The sequence below is a fragment of the Crocodylus porosus genome, unplaced genomic scaffold (genome assembly GCF_001723895.1).
Source record: "Crocodylus porosus isolate Cpor-Errol unplaced genomic scaffold, CroPor_comp1, whole genome shotgun sequence".
Taxonomy (NCBI): domain Eukaryota; kingdom Metazoa; phylum Chordata; order Crocodylia; family Crocodylidae; genus Crocodylus; species Crocodylus porosus.
The window spans coordinates 9,231,258-9,248,796 of NW_017728923.1; the positions used below are offsets into that span (position 1 = coordinate 9,231,258).

Here is a 17,539-nt window from a genome sequence, read left to right on the forward strand (position 1 = left end):
CTCGCTGCCGCTCGCCTCAAGTTCTGTTTGCGGCGAGAAAAGTTCTCGAGACGCGGTTCAGGTAACGGGACGCGGGGCCGGGCGGGTCGTGCCCGGGGCTGGAGGCCAGGGGCCGGGGAGGCGCGTCGCGAGGGAGCTCGCGCGCTTCTGAGCGCCTGGGAGGGAATGGATTAAGCCGCGGCATAAAAGCGTGCTGGTGTGTACCTGGCCCCTAGCTGCACAGCGGTGCTTTGGCTGTTTCTTGTGGGGAGCCTAGAGAGGCGTGCAGGGAAAGGATGGGCGCTTCGGGCTAAATCATCTCTCTAGGTTTTTTCCTTCGGAGAAAAAAGGCAAACATGTCTAGTCTGCTTACAGACGAATTCCTGATTAAAAGAGTGGTGATATGTAGCTTCTGCTTGCCTGTAAGTCTTCAATACGTGCTTCTTTTTTTTTTTTTTTAATAGACTATTCATCATTTTGTTTTCTCTTCCACACTGCGCTGGGAAAAGCACTCGTCTGTTTATGGTCACTTCACAGCATAAAAAGATGCTATATCAATTCCAATTTAGCCTAGGATCGCTGTTTTTGGGGTGGGGATTGACAGGGATGTAGTGCTATGGTATGACAGTGACACACTTCTTACACTGCAAAAATTCCTTTGTAAGAGTGGGCAGCAGAGATGTTGCTGCCAGTGTGACATTATTCACACAGATGTTGAAGCAAATTGCATGTAAAGCTTGATTCTTGTGGTTCAAACATGCATGTTTCAAAAAAATAGACAGAACTGCCGCTTTTTATCTAACTAGTTCAGCTTATGAATGTGGCAAAGCATGTCATTATAATCTTATTATGAAGCAGCAATTTACCCATGACTGATTTAACTGAAACTAAACCTCATCTCTTTCAAGGTAAATTGAGTTATAAAATATAATGGCTGTAGAGGACAATGCCCTGAGATTTAGAAACTTTGCTTTTTCTTTTTTGTCAGTCTAGTCCTGGTATATTTGTAGGTATGGAAGATGTTATTCCTGATGGTTTTATGGACCAATTGACAAATGGTAAATGATTGTTTCTGCACTCTTTAAAAGCTAAAGTGAAAACTGTTATTTGGTGGTAGAGACTGAGATTTTTGTCAATGTTTGGAAGGGGGGAGCATAGAAGTCTAAAACTAAGTCCATTATCCCATGTAAGCAGTTCACACGCTGATGTGAAGATGCTCCTCTTCTCATAAAGAAAATAGTATTTTGGAGATCTGGAAATATGGCTCATCAGGGGATTGTGAAAGTGACTTATAAAACTTAAATACAAAAAAATGAAGGGCATTTTTATTGTCTCTTAGGCCACTGAATTTAACTGTAGACAAGTTTATTGGATCTAGAAGAAACCTGTCATTAGACCTACACCAAACAACTTAGAAGAACTTTAATTATGGGATTCTTGTTTGTTTACTATTTCTGTTTACTTTGACACTTCTGAGGTACTGACTTAGGAAACACTTTATATTTAGTGTTCCTAGTTACAGACGAAGCCAGACACCAAGCTGAAAGTAAGCATTTAATCCAGGTTTCAAAGTTACAGCAAACCAAGTTTCCATTACAATTTATTTTTTCTGCTGCATAAATCAAAAAAGGATGTTGGTATTTCTGAAATGAGGGCAGTACTTGTACTATGAAGCTTCTGCTTGTGTACTTTACTAGTATTTAACTTATTGGCAACAGGGTATTATTTAGCATTACATAGTAGCTAATTCACATGTTCATCATTTTGATACTTTTGTAACCATGGCACTTGCCAGCACTCCTGGGAATAGTAACACAAGAAATGCTTGAGAAGTCAGATGTCACTGAGTAGACTGGATTCCCTAATGCTTATGTTCATATAACTGTTACATAATATGAAATACGAACCTTTTTAATAAGGAGAGCAAATATTGAAATAGATGGGTTAAATTCTTGGCTGGCTTGAATTATTATAGCTCTGTGCCCCTCAGTGCAGGGACTTCATTTTATACCTACATGCCTTGCTAACTCGCAACAAAGTAATGAAAAGGTACTAGGTTCCTCAGAAAAGCATTGGTTCTCTGTTTTTAACAGTTTTCATGTCTCCTTGTGACAAGGCCTCTATATATGTACTACTCCTAATCTGTGTTCTGTCCACTCCCCTCACTGCTCTGGACTTTTTTGGTTCCTTTCTTTTAATCCCCTTCTTTTCATCACATTTTCTCTCTCAAATTCTGATCCCTCTTCCTTCCCTAATTCCCTACATCCTTTCTTGCCCATCGCTGGCTTTTCTGCCTTTTTTTGATTTTGTATGTATTCTTTATTCCCTGTTATTACTGTTGCCATTCCTACTAGCCACAATTTTTTTCTACCTTTCCCAGTTTCCCAGTATAGGCAGTGTTACAGTGAGTGGTGCCCTTTCCATTGAGGGAGAAAAGTTGGGGAGCTTCATGCTTGCAAACCATTCTACGTCTGCTTCCGCCCTAGGAAACACAAATGCCTCCTTCAGGGCAGGAAAAATGCACTAAAGCAGTGGTTCTCAGCCTTTTTAGACATGAGGCACACCTGGATAGGCTTGAGGTACTCCTTGGATAATGCCAGCACCTAGTTTTCCCACTTATTTTTCTGTAATACGAAAAAAAAATAGAGCAGGTTTTTTTTTTGCACAAAACTCAGAAAGACCACAACTATGGATTTCCATTTGAAAACTCTGTGTCTATCTTCTGAATCATGTTTGTAAACCCAGCATTGTGTGGCACTCTGTGGTATTCTTGAAAGGCTCTCAAAGGATCACAGGGTACTGTGGCACCCAGGTTGAGAAAATTGCTGCACAAAAGGCATTTGGCCTCTGCATTGGTAATAATAACAGCTGTTTAAATTACAATATAATACAGGTGAATGTATGCTTAAATGGCAGAAAAGATGAGTCTGCTTTTTCTTCAGAAATGATTGTTTTTATATAGAAAGAACCTTTTCTTCAGTTGGACACAAGAGAAGTTCAAACAGTCTCTTCAGAGGGTTTTTGCTAAAGACTTTTTTTCAGATTAGCTTCAGAGGAAGCCTGGGATTTCCACAGTTTAAATCTAGTTTTGATAGTTAGGTAAAGGTACAGTGGGGATAATGTGCTAAGTAGAGCATGTCTATCCTATTGTAACTTCATAAGAGAGGCTCTCCATACTAATATTAGACCCTGAACTCACCAGCTCTTAACGTATGACACATCAGGTGAAATTAATCAGAATTCCATCTGTGAGTGGCTTCAGGTATTGAATCCACTGCGCTCAGTATTGGAGAACAGAGGAGATGGTCAGTGTTGGGGTATTTGTTTGTCAAAAATAGGTGCATGTGAGATTTAACTGGTATACTAGTCTTGTTCTGGCCATTTGCACAGATAGAATTACCTTAAGAGTTGCAGCCTAAAATAGTTGTTTGGCAATTCTTGTTGGGGAAAAATTGAATCGTCCAAATCAACGGCAGAAAAAGGGCTAAACTTGGAAAAAGAATTTGATGATTAACTTACCAAATACAACCAGCTTTCTAATCCAGCAAAGTTTTTTGCATGGTGGCCTCTTCCAGCAAGAGCTTCCATGAATGTACAGTAAACTGTAGTAGTGTAATTCTGTTCACTCTAATTTTTTCTCCTTCGTTTTCCAGTGGTTCTGTACTTGTCCCCTCAGGTTCTGGTGCTGCAACTGAATCAGTGTAAGCCCAGTGGGGCCTTGTGTATTCACCAGGGTCTACCTCTCTGGACTGTTCCATTGCAAGATCCAGGACTTAGTGTGAGACAGAAGTAAAAGAAATAACTGATACTTATGTAAATAGTCATTATACCAACAACCCATTGCTAGGTTTGCCTGAAATAGTTATACCTGCTATGGTTACAATTCACTGATAAAATTAGTATACTTAAAAATCGGTAGCTGGAGGAAAAAATCTTCTCTTTCATTTTATTTACCTTATCCATGGTAAAACATGACCAGCTTCACTTTTTTTGCACTTTGTGCTCAGTAACCATTTCCATGGTGTTGTGAAGGGAGCCCTAGGAGCTTGCCTTTCTGCTGGGTGCTGCAAGAAAGTTTTTGGTGTTGCTGCTGCTGAACCTGAAATTGAAGTGGTAGCAGACAAGAGCGCACAAAGTAGGTAGAAAGAGGCAAGAATCACTTTACTTATTATGGTGGGTGCAATGTCTTTCTTTGATCTTGACCTCAATCTCGCTGGAATCAGTGGCCAAGTTCCTATTGACTGTGCAAGATCAGTTGGATAAGGCCCTTATAAATATCTCCAGAAACCAGGAAGACCTGCCATGCTGCACAAGTATCTGTGAAAGCAGCCCCACCCCTATGGTGTCCCCCTCTTTCTCCTCCTCCTTCAAGTTATTACTTACATGAGGATTAGAAAATTGCGTTTTGTAAAGCTAAACCAATTAGATGTTTCCCTTATAACTCTTTATGTTATCCCTTCCAATGCTTTCTTTTTAACTTTGCACCCCAAGTTCCTAAATTCATCCATGTTAACATATTTTTTTTCTGGATGCATCTTTTTATAACAATAACATTTTTCTGTTTATAGAGTATTTTATCATATGTACTACTTTTTTCCTTTTGAGCATTCTGTCTTGATACATTTTAATAGATCCAAAATTATAGGTTATTGTAAATAAGACAATTTAATTTGAATCTTTTAAAGTTGATATGTTGAATAATGAATATTATCCAAAAGGAAATTGCATTTAACATCGGGGAAAATACTTTTGGGATGCTGGGATTTCTCTGTAGTGCATAACAGAAGTACTGAAATGCATATAAATGTTCTGAAGGACTCAAATAATGAGACTGAAGCTGGATTAGCTTTATAAAAAAGGAACCACAAATAAGGAACTGGGGATAGGGAACCAACTTCAGCTTCATTATACGCTTGGAATTTAGTTAGTTTAATGGCAGGCAACATCCAGTGCCAAATATATGCCTGGCATACTTCAAAAATTAGGTTTTGGCCATGCAAGTATTGTTAAATGTCCTTATAGTTAAGTTGTAGATTTGTTTATTTAAAAATGAACTATACAGAAGTGGAATTCATGTGACTATTCAAAGAAAGTATATATTAGTTTCTGAAAAAGCTCTGTTCTGAAATGTGAACTATTTGGTTATATCAAAGTTAAAAAAAAAAAAAGGCTTGCATGCTTACCTGTAAAAACACTGCATTAACAGTCAGCAAATATGAAACGTTTTTGAAGATCCATCCTTAATTCTTCTCCTTTATGCTGCTTTGTGAAACTTCTCCCTTGTGTACATGTTGTACAATAGACTCTCAAGTGATGACATACTCTTTCTCAAAAAAGGGAATAAAATATTACATATCTGCAACCTTGGAGACATGCATATAAAAATGTGCAATTCCTGCATAGCAATATTGTATTGTAAGATGTGAATTCAAGTTCAACTGTGAAACTGACTTGCTTAACAATGCAACCTTAACACAGTGCATTATATTAGGCATTCTTTAGGGCAGGACCAAGTTTGTATCTTATTTCCTGCGTGTGTTGGAGAGTTTAGAGTCAAGGAAGGAGTAAACACAGTTTGTCAAAGTAGTTAACGTCCCTTTAATTTCTTTAATGAACCATTCCACCTTAGATATAGTAGGGAATAGTAGGGTATGTTAATCCTTCAGACAAAGTTGAGATTATCATACTGCATCTTCATGTGCCCCTTATAATATGCCTTGAAGAACTTCAGGTAATTTTAAACTGTAAACACTTCAAGATCAAATAACACTTGGAAAAAACTGGAAGAAACTACAAAGTGCTGACCAGAGGGCCTGGAGTTGCAGGTTGTAGCAAGCTTTGAAAAATGGTAAGTTCTTAAGCTGCCTAGTGCATGTGCTTTGGATCTACTCTCCAGTGCACAATTCAGAAGAACCCAGAAGAAATGATCTGGGTATGCTAACAGAACAGTTGGCAAAAATGTTTTTTCTTTTTGTTACATCAAAATTGCATTTGTTGTTAACCTAAACTTGAATACATCTTTAAACTTGTTTAAAATGATAGTTCTTTTTGAGGTATATACCCATGATAAATTTCAAAGCCTAGTTGTTCTTGTTTTCTTTTTTCATTTTCCCATAACTGAAAAATAAGTAAGTGAATTTTGTTCCTCTTTCCCGGAAATCTCAGACCTGAGATTAAAAAACATTTCAACCCACATGTGTATTGTTTGAAAAGTTTGGTAGTGTAAAAATGTGTGGGAGATGAGTTAGGAGGAGGCATTTTAGTTGGAAATGACAGTCTACTGTTGTAGTCAATGGAATCATGCAGAACATATTGAAAAAAATATTTTTTGGATAAAGTATTTGGATGTCAGATTGTATATCAAACTAGATAGTATATGAGGCATAGTCTTAGGAAGACAGCACACTGTATATGACACTTTTGCTGAGATTAAAATACTACAGTGCACATATATCGTTTCCCAAAATTTGTGAGTTGAAAAGTGTGCAACTCAGTGTTCTATGACTCTGTGTGTGGATTTGTTGCAGTTTTCTGTGGGTAGAGGTACTTTTTTGTATTTTTAACAACCATGACAGTATCTTTTGCTTTAAGGTTATTTTGTGTCTTTCTTTCTCCTCCCTCCTCCCCTCACCCCCCATCTATATCCAGTTATTTGATTCTTAATAACAGCCTCTGTGACTAGAAACGGCATTTTCTCTCCATAGTCATGAAGGGTAACCAGGTGGCCACTCACACATTGACCTCCCTTTGGCTATAAGGCTGCAGTAATGTTATCTTTAGCCCAGCTTGCCTTTCGTCTCTGGAAGCTCTGAGAAATGAAGTACAGAAAAATGTAGACATTTAACATTCTATTGCTGAAGTTCTTTAGGGAAAAAGAGACATGTGGAAGGTATACTATGAATTTGTCCTTCTTGTAACAAATTTTAGAGTTCTGAATTAGCCTTTGAGAATTGGGTGAATTGCCTGCATATTTATTTCCCAGAGCACCAGAATTTGCTAATGGAGCATTGTCTAATACTTACTTCCTCCTTGCCAGATACCTCTTCTGTCACAGAATCCCAGTTGATGCTGGAATGTGTGTAATACTCCAAAATGCATATTATTGTTTAGAATTTATCCTAAATGATCACCAGCCTGCTTCTCTCAGAAAATCTGGTTTCTTTCAATTTCTATTTTCACTTTTCAAGTAAACTAGTTATTGGAGTAGTGTTAGCCTAAATAAAACGTTGGCCTTAAATCAATGATATTAATATTTTTCCATTCTTCCCCTTACTCTCCTTGGTTGTCATTTCGGCATTAATAATTAGTTAAGCCAGATAGGCTCACTAGCCTATATAAAATCTACTAATGCGTACCTTTAGGCAAACTAGATCGCTAATTTTAATACCAGATGTATGTATTGAATGAAGGAGACTGCCATTACTGTCACTAAGAATACACAAATCATAAAAGGAATAGGTGGGAATTGTATTTAATGTTAAAATTCTCTGATAAATTTGATATCAAAGCAGAAACTTGGACGCAGAGGAGCCTGATTCTTGTGAAAAGCTAATGTGAACCTTCTGAGAGCAGTTAAGGGACTGTCAGTTTGGTATCAAATCTTCACAGCAGAAGTCAATGTGTATACCTTGACCAGAAATTGTTTTTTATGTGCAAGCTTCCATTGTGTGATGTCTTAATACTTGCGTATGCTCCCTCCTTCACCCTGCTCTCAGGGTGCTGTCAGGCTCTAAGAAAGGAAGCCTGGCTTTCTGTTCAGCCTTCAGAATATGTGTGTGAGGATAATTTAACACCCTTCACCCCTCAAATTTACATTTACAAGCTGGGAACAAGTTGCTTTAGTATGTGTGTAAATACTATACCTTTTAATAGGTATAATTCCAGTTGTATAATTTTTGTTTAAGTTGTCTTTAATTTGAACATATGGGCACTGCTTTAATGCTTGAGTGGGGAAAAAAAGAAGAAAATTATTTCCCACTCAAGCATGAAAGCGGTGTCCATATGCAGAATACCTCTTTCTTTTTTTGCAGTTCCCAATGACTGCATATATTTAATATTGTGCAGCAATGGGACCTTATTATCTTTTACCATACTGGTGAGTGAATAATATTGTTGCATACTGAAAGATCATCTGCTGCATGCACAGTAGCTGTTGCTTAAAAAATGAATGCTTAAATTTAGTTTAATTGGAAAAAAAAAATCCCACATGAGAATTGCCTCCCACAGAATTGAGAAAATAAAAATCACCATGATGATATTTTTGGGTGTTATAAACAAGTTTCAAAAGTTCAGTCAGTCCCTGGTAATTGATAGCAGCTCAAACATTTCCTGAATGACAGTCACCAGTAGTCATCTGTTCAGTACAAACTCCAGTTTTGCGACTTCTGTAACCTAGCCAGTGGTTTGCAACACAAAAAAAGTATGTGAAAGTGGGGCAAACATCATGTATGCATAAAATAAGAAATGCGGCATACAGTGTATCTGCTTAAAAAGAACTTTTTAAAATTTAACTCACCAACGTTTTCTGCATTTGCTGCACCAGAGTGTTGCATGATTCATAATCTGATCATAGAGCTTCAGATCTAGCATGCAGCAGAGGATACTAGACATTAGTGTCTGGTCATGTTAAAGCTGCCCTTTCTTGACATGGAGTACACTGGTTTCTAGAATTAAACCAATATATACCAAAGCAAAATATTTTTAGTCCCATCAGAGGATTGTTTAGTCAGCCAAATTATCTTAAATTACTGTGAAACAAAGTTTAGTAGCAAAAAATTATCGTTTCATCACAAATACACCTCTGTTCATATATGAGTTACCTATTTCTGAGCATTGGTTGCGCCCAGATGTATGTGGACATTTGGTTCCTTGCGGACAAGTAGCAGCGGTGCACCTTGTCCCCAGGACAAGTTAAGTGGTAAGGTCATGTTGGCTTTGCTACTGAGGCCATCTTTCATTTTCCTGCTACAGTCCATTACTTTTAGTAGGGCTGTCAAACTGGTGGCCTAAGGGCCCATGCAGTTGCCTTTCTTACTACAGCCTGGGGGTAGGTACCTGCCTGCATGGGAGGAGTCAGGGGACCATGCCCACAGCATATGGTCCATGTGATGTGCGGTCTATCTGGGGCCTGTACACCAGCACCCCATGTGGCCCCAAGCAGTGCTGAAATTGGACAGCCCTAACTTTCAGTAAGCCACCTAAGAAATCAACCCTTCTCTGAACATACCTGTTGGCATTAACACAGCTATGTTTGTTATTATTTATCTAAACTCGACAAATGTCTTCTTGATATAGGGTTTGTGAGCAAAACTTATTTCAGTAACAAAATACTTTTGTAATTTCATTTGTTTTCTTTTATTGCTATGTGTTAAGTTAAAGTTAGTTCATTCTCTATGGTATTTAGTCCATATACTAGTATTTTCCTCCTCTCTTTTTATTAGCTCAAAGGAGATGTATGCGCAGGTAGGCACCTTAAAAGGAAATGCCTAAATTCTTTTGAAAATCTACTTCCACTGACATCAGTGTAGGCATTTTGTAAATGCTGCTAGGTATGTATCTTAAAATCTAGGAAGCTAAATGCTTTGGAAACTCGGGCCTTATTTTTTTTCAGGGTTATTTTGCTATCTATGTATTTTTAGAAGATTGGTGTCCTGAAGAAATTATGTAGGATTTCAGGAAGCTCTTCGTAGAGATAATTTAAAAATATACCAAGATCATCACAATCACTCATATAATCTTAACTGCAGTGAGTACCAGGTTTACTATTGACTGATTCTGATTAAAACACACCCACCCAATGGCTGCCCCTTCCTACCCCACCCCCCATTATTCCTATTGTTAAAATAGTTATTCTGCAGGATGGCACACTTTTTCTGTAATAGTTTTTAATCAAAATATACTTCGGCTAATTCTTAATTTAGGAATAAGATAGGCATATGATACAGAGCAATAGATTAGTGGCACACAATAAAATGATGACTAATATTAAAATAAACAGGGAGATGCATCTAGTATTGCAGTTTTTACCATTATTTTTTAACACACATACCTCTTTTGCTCCAGGGAGACAATTGTGTTGTCTCATTGTCCTCAAAAGTCAGATAAGTAGTCTATTTTCATGATAAAACCTCTATTATTCAATTCAACCATGTGGTTATTATGGATGACATGTCAGTTATGCACATCATAGTAAACAGAAATGAAAGGTTTTCCAATTCTATTTCCCCCCCAAAATGCCTTTTTCTTTTTTGAGAAATGCAGAAATGTTAACACTGTCTTGGATTGCTCTGTAGTCCATTTGTGAGTAGCCATTACTTCAAAATGGAATTTCTATACTGAGCAACACAGTAGATTTTTTGTGGATATGCCATATCAGCATGATAGTGCATGTGGCATATATGTTTCCTAAATGTGGCCCTTTTCTACCTCTGATTTTCCTATTTGTTCCTCACTGTTGGCTCTGGAGCTTCTGAGGTAAGAATAGCAATTAATTGTTTTATTTTTTGTTAGTACTGTAGCTGTCTAGCTGTTCAGCTGCGCTAAAACTGTTGTCGAGCAAAAGTGGGGAGAAAAGGTCAGCATGAGGCCTTTCAGTAATTTGACATATAAAAGAATTTTTGTGCTACAATTACAAAAATACAGCAGGCTTTGAATATGGCTCCTAGACTCTCTTTAACATAGATGTAACATGCTGTACTACAGGAGAACTAATACAATGGAAGATATAATGGAGAGGGAGGATGGGGTGAAGAAATGCAAGGGAAGACTAATGCCTGCAGAGTAAATCCTGCCAAGTGCTTTATGCATGAAATCTGACTTGAAGAAGCCATAATTTAGCTTGTTTATTAGAACTGATAGATTTGGATGGGAATGTTGAAGGAACACTGAATCAGCATTCTTAATACACATGGTAGAATCTTTACATTGGAAGAGACCTCAGTGCATCATTGCTTAACATTACTGTCACGCTTGTTTTTGTGCAAATTGTTGTTACCTGTATACTATTTATTTATTCCCTTTATCTTATATGTATTTCCTATAATCTGGAAATAAATAAATATAAGGAGGATTTTATCTGGGAGCAACCAAGCAGTATTCACTAGGAAATCTACACATTACACAATTGTGTAGTTGTTAAGAGGCGGCACGTGTCAATACATACTTAACAGCAGCAAATCCTACCTGAATAAAAATAGCCAGTTAAAAGTAAAAACACAACAGTACAAAATCCCCACATCTCTAACATGTAAACCTGAAGCTTTCATGCTGCTGTACAGGCTAGTGGGACGCACTGTTGGAAGTGTCTGTACTGACCTTAACTGAGAATTCTAGGGACCATCTTTTGAAATGAATTTAGTGGTGTTGTCTCCATGATCAACTTGTATTTACAGCTTCTTATGTAACTTGCAAATTAGATCCCTAACTGCCCCATTGCTGACACATTATCTCAGCCATTGCTATGAACTGGACTGAGACAAAAGCTTTGTTTCACAGTCAGCATGTCTACACGTGACGTTACGTCACCGTAGCAATGTGCTACGGCAGCGTCTGTGAGCAAAAATTGTGATGCCACAGCTAAGTCGCTGTAGTGATGCGCTCCCTCAGCATAGCAGGTCACTATGATGACATGGCAGCTCAAAATAACCATATACCACCTGTACAGTGCAGTACAAGCTGTTACTGTGTTGTCATTTAATACTTCCAAGAGGAAGTACTAAATGATGGTGCAGTAACAGTGCCTTCAGAGGGGCACGTGTAGACACGCACAATATCCATTAGGGAGTTTTAAGTTATGATTAGCTTGTCATAGGCGAAATTCTAGTGTGCTTGGTGCATTTTCCAACTTGTATTTATGAGGTAGTTTATGTAAAACCAAGAAATGAAACCAAACAAAGAATCACAAAGCATGATTCTTGCTAACTTTGAGACAAAGCATAAATGGGTGTTTGGCTTATACTTTATAACAGCAAACAATGTAGTAGTGGTCTCTCCCCTTTTAAAAAGGATGAATGATAGCAACAGGTGATTAGTACTACTTTATGGGTCTGCCATAGGAAGATCTACTTTCACAATAAATTCTAGACATTATATTTTAAAGTGTAATAATCCAAATTTCTAAGAAGAAATATACTTATTCTTCAAGGAGACGGTGGAAACAAGTGATTTCCCATTGAAGTCAATGGGTGTGTCTACATGCACATATTAATGGGATGAAGTAAACTCTGGTGCTTATCATGCCAGAGTTCATTGCTCCCGGGGTGCTGTACGCATGTAGCACGCTGAGCTAGGTCAGAGTAGCTGTGGCTGGCAGAGGACCCAGGGGGTCAGACTGCCGGCCTGGGGCTGCTCCAACCAAGTTCAGCATGCTGTGGAGGGGCTGGCTGGGCCTAGCTGTCAGGTAGCCCCTGCACTGAAGCACCCTCGTGCCCTAGCTAGCCATGTCTACACATGCACTGATGAAAAGTAAAAAACTCCACAGCAGGATACTACTTGAATTTACAAGTACTACTTTGCTGTGGAGTTTTAGTTTACTCCAGCCTAATAGCTCTGCACAAATAAAGACTTAGATATTTATTGCAGAGCTAACTGGTCTACTCCATAGTAAATGTCTCATTTAGACATGCACAATGATTATTTTGCCACTGACTGAAATGGAAGGAATAGAATTTATCTGTGCTTTTTTTTGGTTTCTCATGTAAAAATAACTTTTTAGTTGTTTATGGGTTACTAATTAAGTCATCAACCATAGTGAAATGATGGCACACATACTATTGGTATAGCCTACTATTCTTCCAGTAGCCTAGTCATAAGCTTTAATAGAGTATATTTCAGCACTTAGAATCACTGGTGGGTGAAAAGTAAAGCATGGTAGCAAAGCAAAGCTAAGGAGCATGTGAGTTAAATGTTTAATTCATAAATTCTCTACTTTATCCCTGTAAGGACATGATGCTAATCCTGTAGAAATGTAACAAACTATTTAAGACTATTGGTGAGGCATTGTCAAATGTGCACCTATTTTAATACTGTTGGAGTGTTACTCTTATCTGTAAATGATGCCACTGATAGGTGTTCAATTAAAAGTACAATGGGGGCATGTCATATGCATGGCAGAAGGCCAGTTGTCAGATCAGGGATCAGATCCCAACCACCCCCTGTGCAAGGGGAGCTGGAATATGCTGACTGGTGCTCCCAGTCATAAGAGAGTTCTTTGGAGCAGAGGCCTTCTGCAGCTAGGAGCACTGATCAGCTGTCTGGTGCTTAGTCTCTGGAGTGCACCAGAGCCCTGGTGCTGTTGCATAGATGGGACCACTGATCACCTGAAGGGTGCTGGCTATGCGTTCAATTTCAGGTGCGATGGAAACCAGGCACAAAGTTATTACACATATTTTGTGTAATACCTTCGTGGATTATTCCATATTTTGTTGCACCGTTAATTGCATGAAAGTGAGGCCGGCTTACTACTTAAGACACGATCATCTGGTTAATCATATCTTAATTGTAATGTCTGCTTGCGGCCTGAGTATTTTATTTCAGTTGCCTAAGTTAAAATACTTCTGCCCCACCGTTAGAAAATGTGTGTTTTAGTATGGTAAGGTGATTATTGGTCAAAAAGAATTTCAGTTGAGTGTTACACAGCTGTTTCCATGGTAAAAATGACTACTATAGTGTTTTCAAAACTGCTTTAGTCACAATTTTGTTCCAAATGCTGAGGATTAGCTGCTATTTTTTGTGGGGGTTCTCTTTTATATTTAATGTTTGTTTCCTATTATTTTATGGGCCAGGCCAAAGGAATTTCAGATTTATAGCAGCTTAATCTCCCATTAGATGTAGGTAGTGCAAGTTGTTTGGTTGGTGCTGAAAAGGATTAAAAAAAAAGGCCCTGAACTTCAAAAAGGTTGTTTTAAATGATGTTTAGACATGTTATTCCCTACTACAGGAGGCATGTAGGTTGTCCATTTGGTTCCTATGTCAGTTTTACTTGAGAAGGTTGAAAAGTAGCTCAAGTTAGCACTAGACACAGCTCAGGTAGATGCTGGCTTGGTTTTCTCCTGAGCGAGGTACAGACACTGAAAAATCCTGTGGTAGAATTGATCTAAATTATTCAGTTTTCTGTAAGTGGCATAGGGTAGCTAAACTTTGGGAGGAGATGGCAGGGATCTTAGACTGGGTTCCACCACTTTTAAACAAGTCTGTGGTGCTACATTTCTGTTGTTACGGGTATAAACGAGTTTTGTGTCGCAAACATTTGTTCTGTTATGGGTATAGACCAGTTTTTGAGCACTTATAGTGTAATGTCTGTTCCTGCCCTCATTAAAATTAATCAGAAAAAAATAAACTGAAGAATGAGGTTTATTTTAATTCTGTTCCTCTGCATCTATCCTGCACCATTGCTGAGTGCTTCTATTACAAGTTGAAGCAGTTCTCAGGTGAGAATACAAAATCAAGGTTCATCTTGCTTGTAGAAATCTGCACTGCTATAGGCAAAACTTTTACTTGGTGCTCCTTAATCTCTCAATCCCAAAGCCTGGTGTGCATGTACTTTCCATGGACCCCCCCACATTCTACTCTGGGAAATGTCTGGGTCAGTGGATAAAGTTGGGGGCGGAGGGGTGGGTGGGGAGGAGGCAAAATGGACATCTGTCAGCTTGATTAAGGAATAATTTTATTGGTTTACAAAAGTGGTCCTTTTGGATCTGTCTTTGGTAGAAGGCTGGCTGTTGGAATTAGCGGATTTCAGAAGTACACTTAACTTTTAAAGACTAGTAGGATTTGGGCTCTGTATGTAAAGATAGTAGGAATTATGGAGTGGTAATCGCAGTTATTAGGTGTGGTGTATGGGCAGTGAGGACAGGAGAAGTCTGGATGGTGGTAAAACAGAGCTAGAGAGCCAGGTGGACTAAACCATGCACTTAGACATATAGTTGTTGTAAGCTAGTTCATATAAGTGTACAGTATTTTGCAAGGTGCATGAATTACAAATTACAAATATTATTCTGAAGAGAATATCCTTTACATTTCTTGAATCATTTTGCAGATACAAATATAGATATTTTATGTCAGAAGTGAAATAATTTACCAGAACTAAAAACAAGTGTGGAAATGACAAGTGCATCCCTATCTGTTGCAACTTAACATTTTGGTATAGATTATCTTTTTACACATGGTGCTCAAACAATGAGAGATGTTGTGTGTTCAGAGTGCAGTGCCATTACATCTAGGAATGGTTAGCATCTGCAAAGGCATCATCCAGGAAGACTGCATGGAAACCCCTGAAATCTGTTTACATGTTGGCTCTGAGTTGAGCAGGCAAGTTGGGTAATGCTGTGCGATTCCATAGCATAGTGTGTATCTTCAGTTCCCATGACTGTCTCTGATAATTTACTTGCTGATTTTTGGCTTCCTGTTCTGCTGATGCCATCTGCTGTGTGCAGGGGCTGATGACCACTGTTCTCTGTCTTTCTTTATGCCCTTTTCTGTGGACCAGTATTTATTTGGCATTGTAGAACTGTGTACCATCCCCTGCTTTGCTTTAGGAGCTAGTCTTCCTGTAGTTGGTACTGTACGTCTCCTAAGTGGAAGGAAGGAAAGTTAGTTGTGTGGGAAAGGCATATAACTGGGAGCCAGAAGAGCTGGCTTCTGCTGGTTTTTTTTTTTTTTTTTGCTTCTCTGTTTCTCCATGTGTAAATGAAAATATTTATCTACCTCTCTAATGTGTTGTGAAGTTAATTAACATTTGTAGAGTATCTTAAGGAATGTTGCTGTATATATTTTCAGATGTTTTAAAAATAAAATCTGTCTAATAAATACAGATGCAGATTAGTATATGAAGACAGATGGGCTTCAAGAAGTAGCAGTCAAAAAGTGCTAAGTATTGATATTGTTACTACAAGCTCATTAGTGACAAGAGCTTGGAGGTACAATATTGGAACTTCAGTGTCAGCTGCACTCAGAAGAGCTGTTATTACGGAGCTGGGGCCCTTGCATTGCTCGTGCAGGCTTCTGCTCTCCTGCTCGTTGTGAACCATTTTGGTATTGGTGTACCTTAATTAGGAACTGTCCTTCTACTTGGATCACTAAAAGAAAAAGTAAACATACAGTATCTTGGATGAAAAACTCTGCCTTGTTCAGAAGATTGTACATCATTTTGCCACAGCCCTCTGAATAGAATAGAATGGAAGAAAACAAAACATACAAACCAACAGAACCTCCCTAAGCATTCCCATGCCCATTACTGAATTGTAACTCAAGTTGTTATTTGAAAGTCCAAGTAGAAAAAAATAGGTACCCTTATTTACTCTCTGATATAATTCAAGAACGGCCGTCTGTTAAGTGACATCATAACTGATGAACTGAATTATTATTTTTACAGTGTAAAGCTAGTGAAACTGTTTGTCAAAAGGTATCACTCAGGCCAAAAGTATATTATTATTGTTTAAAAATTAGACATTTCTATGCATTAAAAGCATTTGAAGTTTTACAGGAAATACGAAAAATAATTTTATTAAAGCTCAGATTTAAGGGCACAAACCAACCAATAATTAATAGGGATTCAGGAAGAGATTTTCAATATGTGAAGGCTATTTTTGTAACCGTCTGCTACAAGGTTTCTTGCATGTTCCCCTGAAAAATAATACTGTTTACTTATGGACTAATGATGATGATGGGTGATACAGAGGACTGGTTGAACCCATTTTCCATATTGATTAAAACAAGTCTCATATCTAAACTTGTACTGGCTTTTAAACAGTACAACATTCGGTCTTCTATTTTTTAAAAAAATCCCTTTTATTTGAGGGAAAAAATCAATTGAGATGATGCAACATTAATGCATCTTTATATATTACAGTTGATTCGTACATGCTCAATAATTAGGAACTGTAGCTATGCTTTCCCCCATGCACAACTTTGCCTCTGTGCATGCATAATCTTTTGTACTATATCTACTGTTAAATTAACGTCCTAGTATATATGCTGGATGCAGCTGAGTTGTGAGCTTAGCATGAATCATAATTTTGAATTTCTGCCATTTTGTGTTTAAATTCTCAACCATAGCTTTTCATTAAAATACACGCAAGTCAAGAAATCTTAAGTTATGATTCCCATAGCAAGCATAAAGTGAATGTATAGCACACATTCTAACCAGTAAATTTAGAAGTACATAAAAAATACCTATTCAGATAGGGCCTATATTACAGTTTCTGTAGGTCCAATAACTTTTGTTTCTAACTCTTGCACATTTAAAATTTGAAATAATGTTGTAGATGTTTGCGGCAAGTATTATGGGTCAGATCCTCATTTGATGTAAACTCGTATACCTATGGTAACTTATCTGATGGATGTTGGGAGAATCTGTTCCTTTAATATTTTGTAAAGTGCTGTGTATGTAATATTCACTATATGTAGCGCACACATGCAGAGCCCTATCCTTCAGTAGGCACACTTGTATATATGGACATTTTAAATGGCTATTTAGTGCTGTGAAACAGTACGTCTCCCTGTAAGTTTTGCCTTGGTGGGGATTAGAAGGTGAATTCTCAGAGCCAAAATTGGATAATGTTGG

General features: G+C 38.0%; 1 protein-coding gene and 1 long non-coding RNA gene across 2 annotated transcripts in view; one reads left to right on the forward strand and one right to left on the reverse strand.

Moving 5' to 3' along the window:
* LOC109313480 overlaps window positions 1-1,896 on the reverse strand; it is a 25,102-nt gene extending 23,206 nt beyond the window's left edge. Inside the window, exon 1 of the long non-coding RNA XR_002102060.1 lies at window positions 1,883-1,896. This is a non-coding gene — a long non-coding RNA (uncharacterized LOC109313480). The remainder of the gene's footprint in view (window positions 1-1,882) is intronic.
* Window positions 1-17,539, forward strand: part of RBFOX1 (RNA binding protein, fox-1 homolog 1) — a 1,970,253-nt gene that overhangs the window by 221,468 nt on the left and 1,731,246 nt on the right. The gene's annotated exons all lie outside the window — the stretch shown is intronic.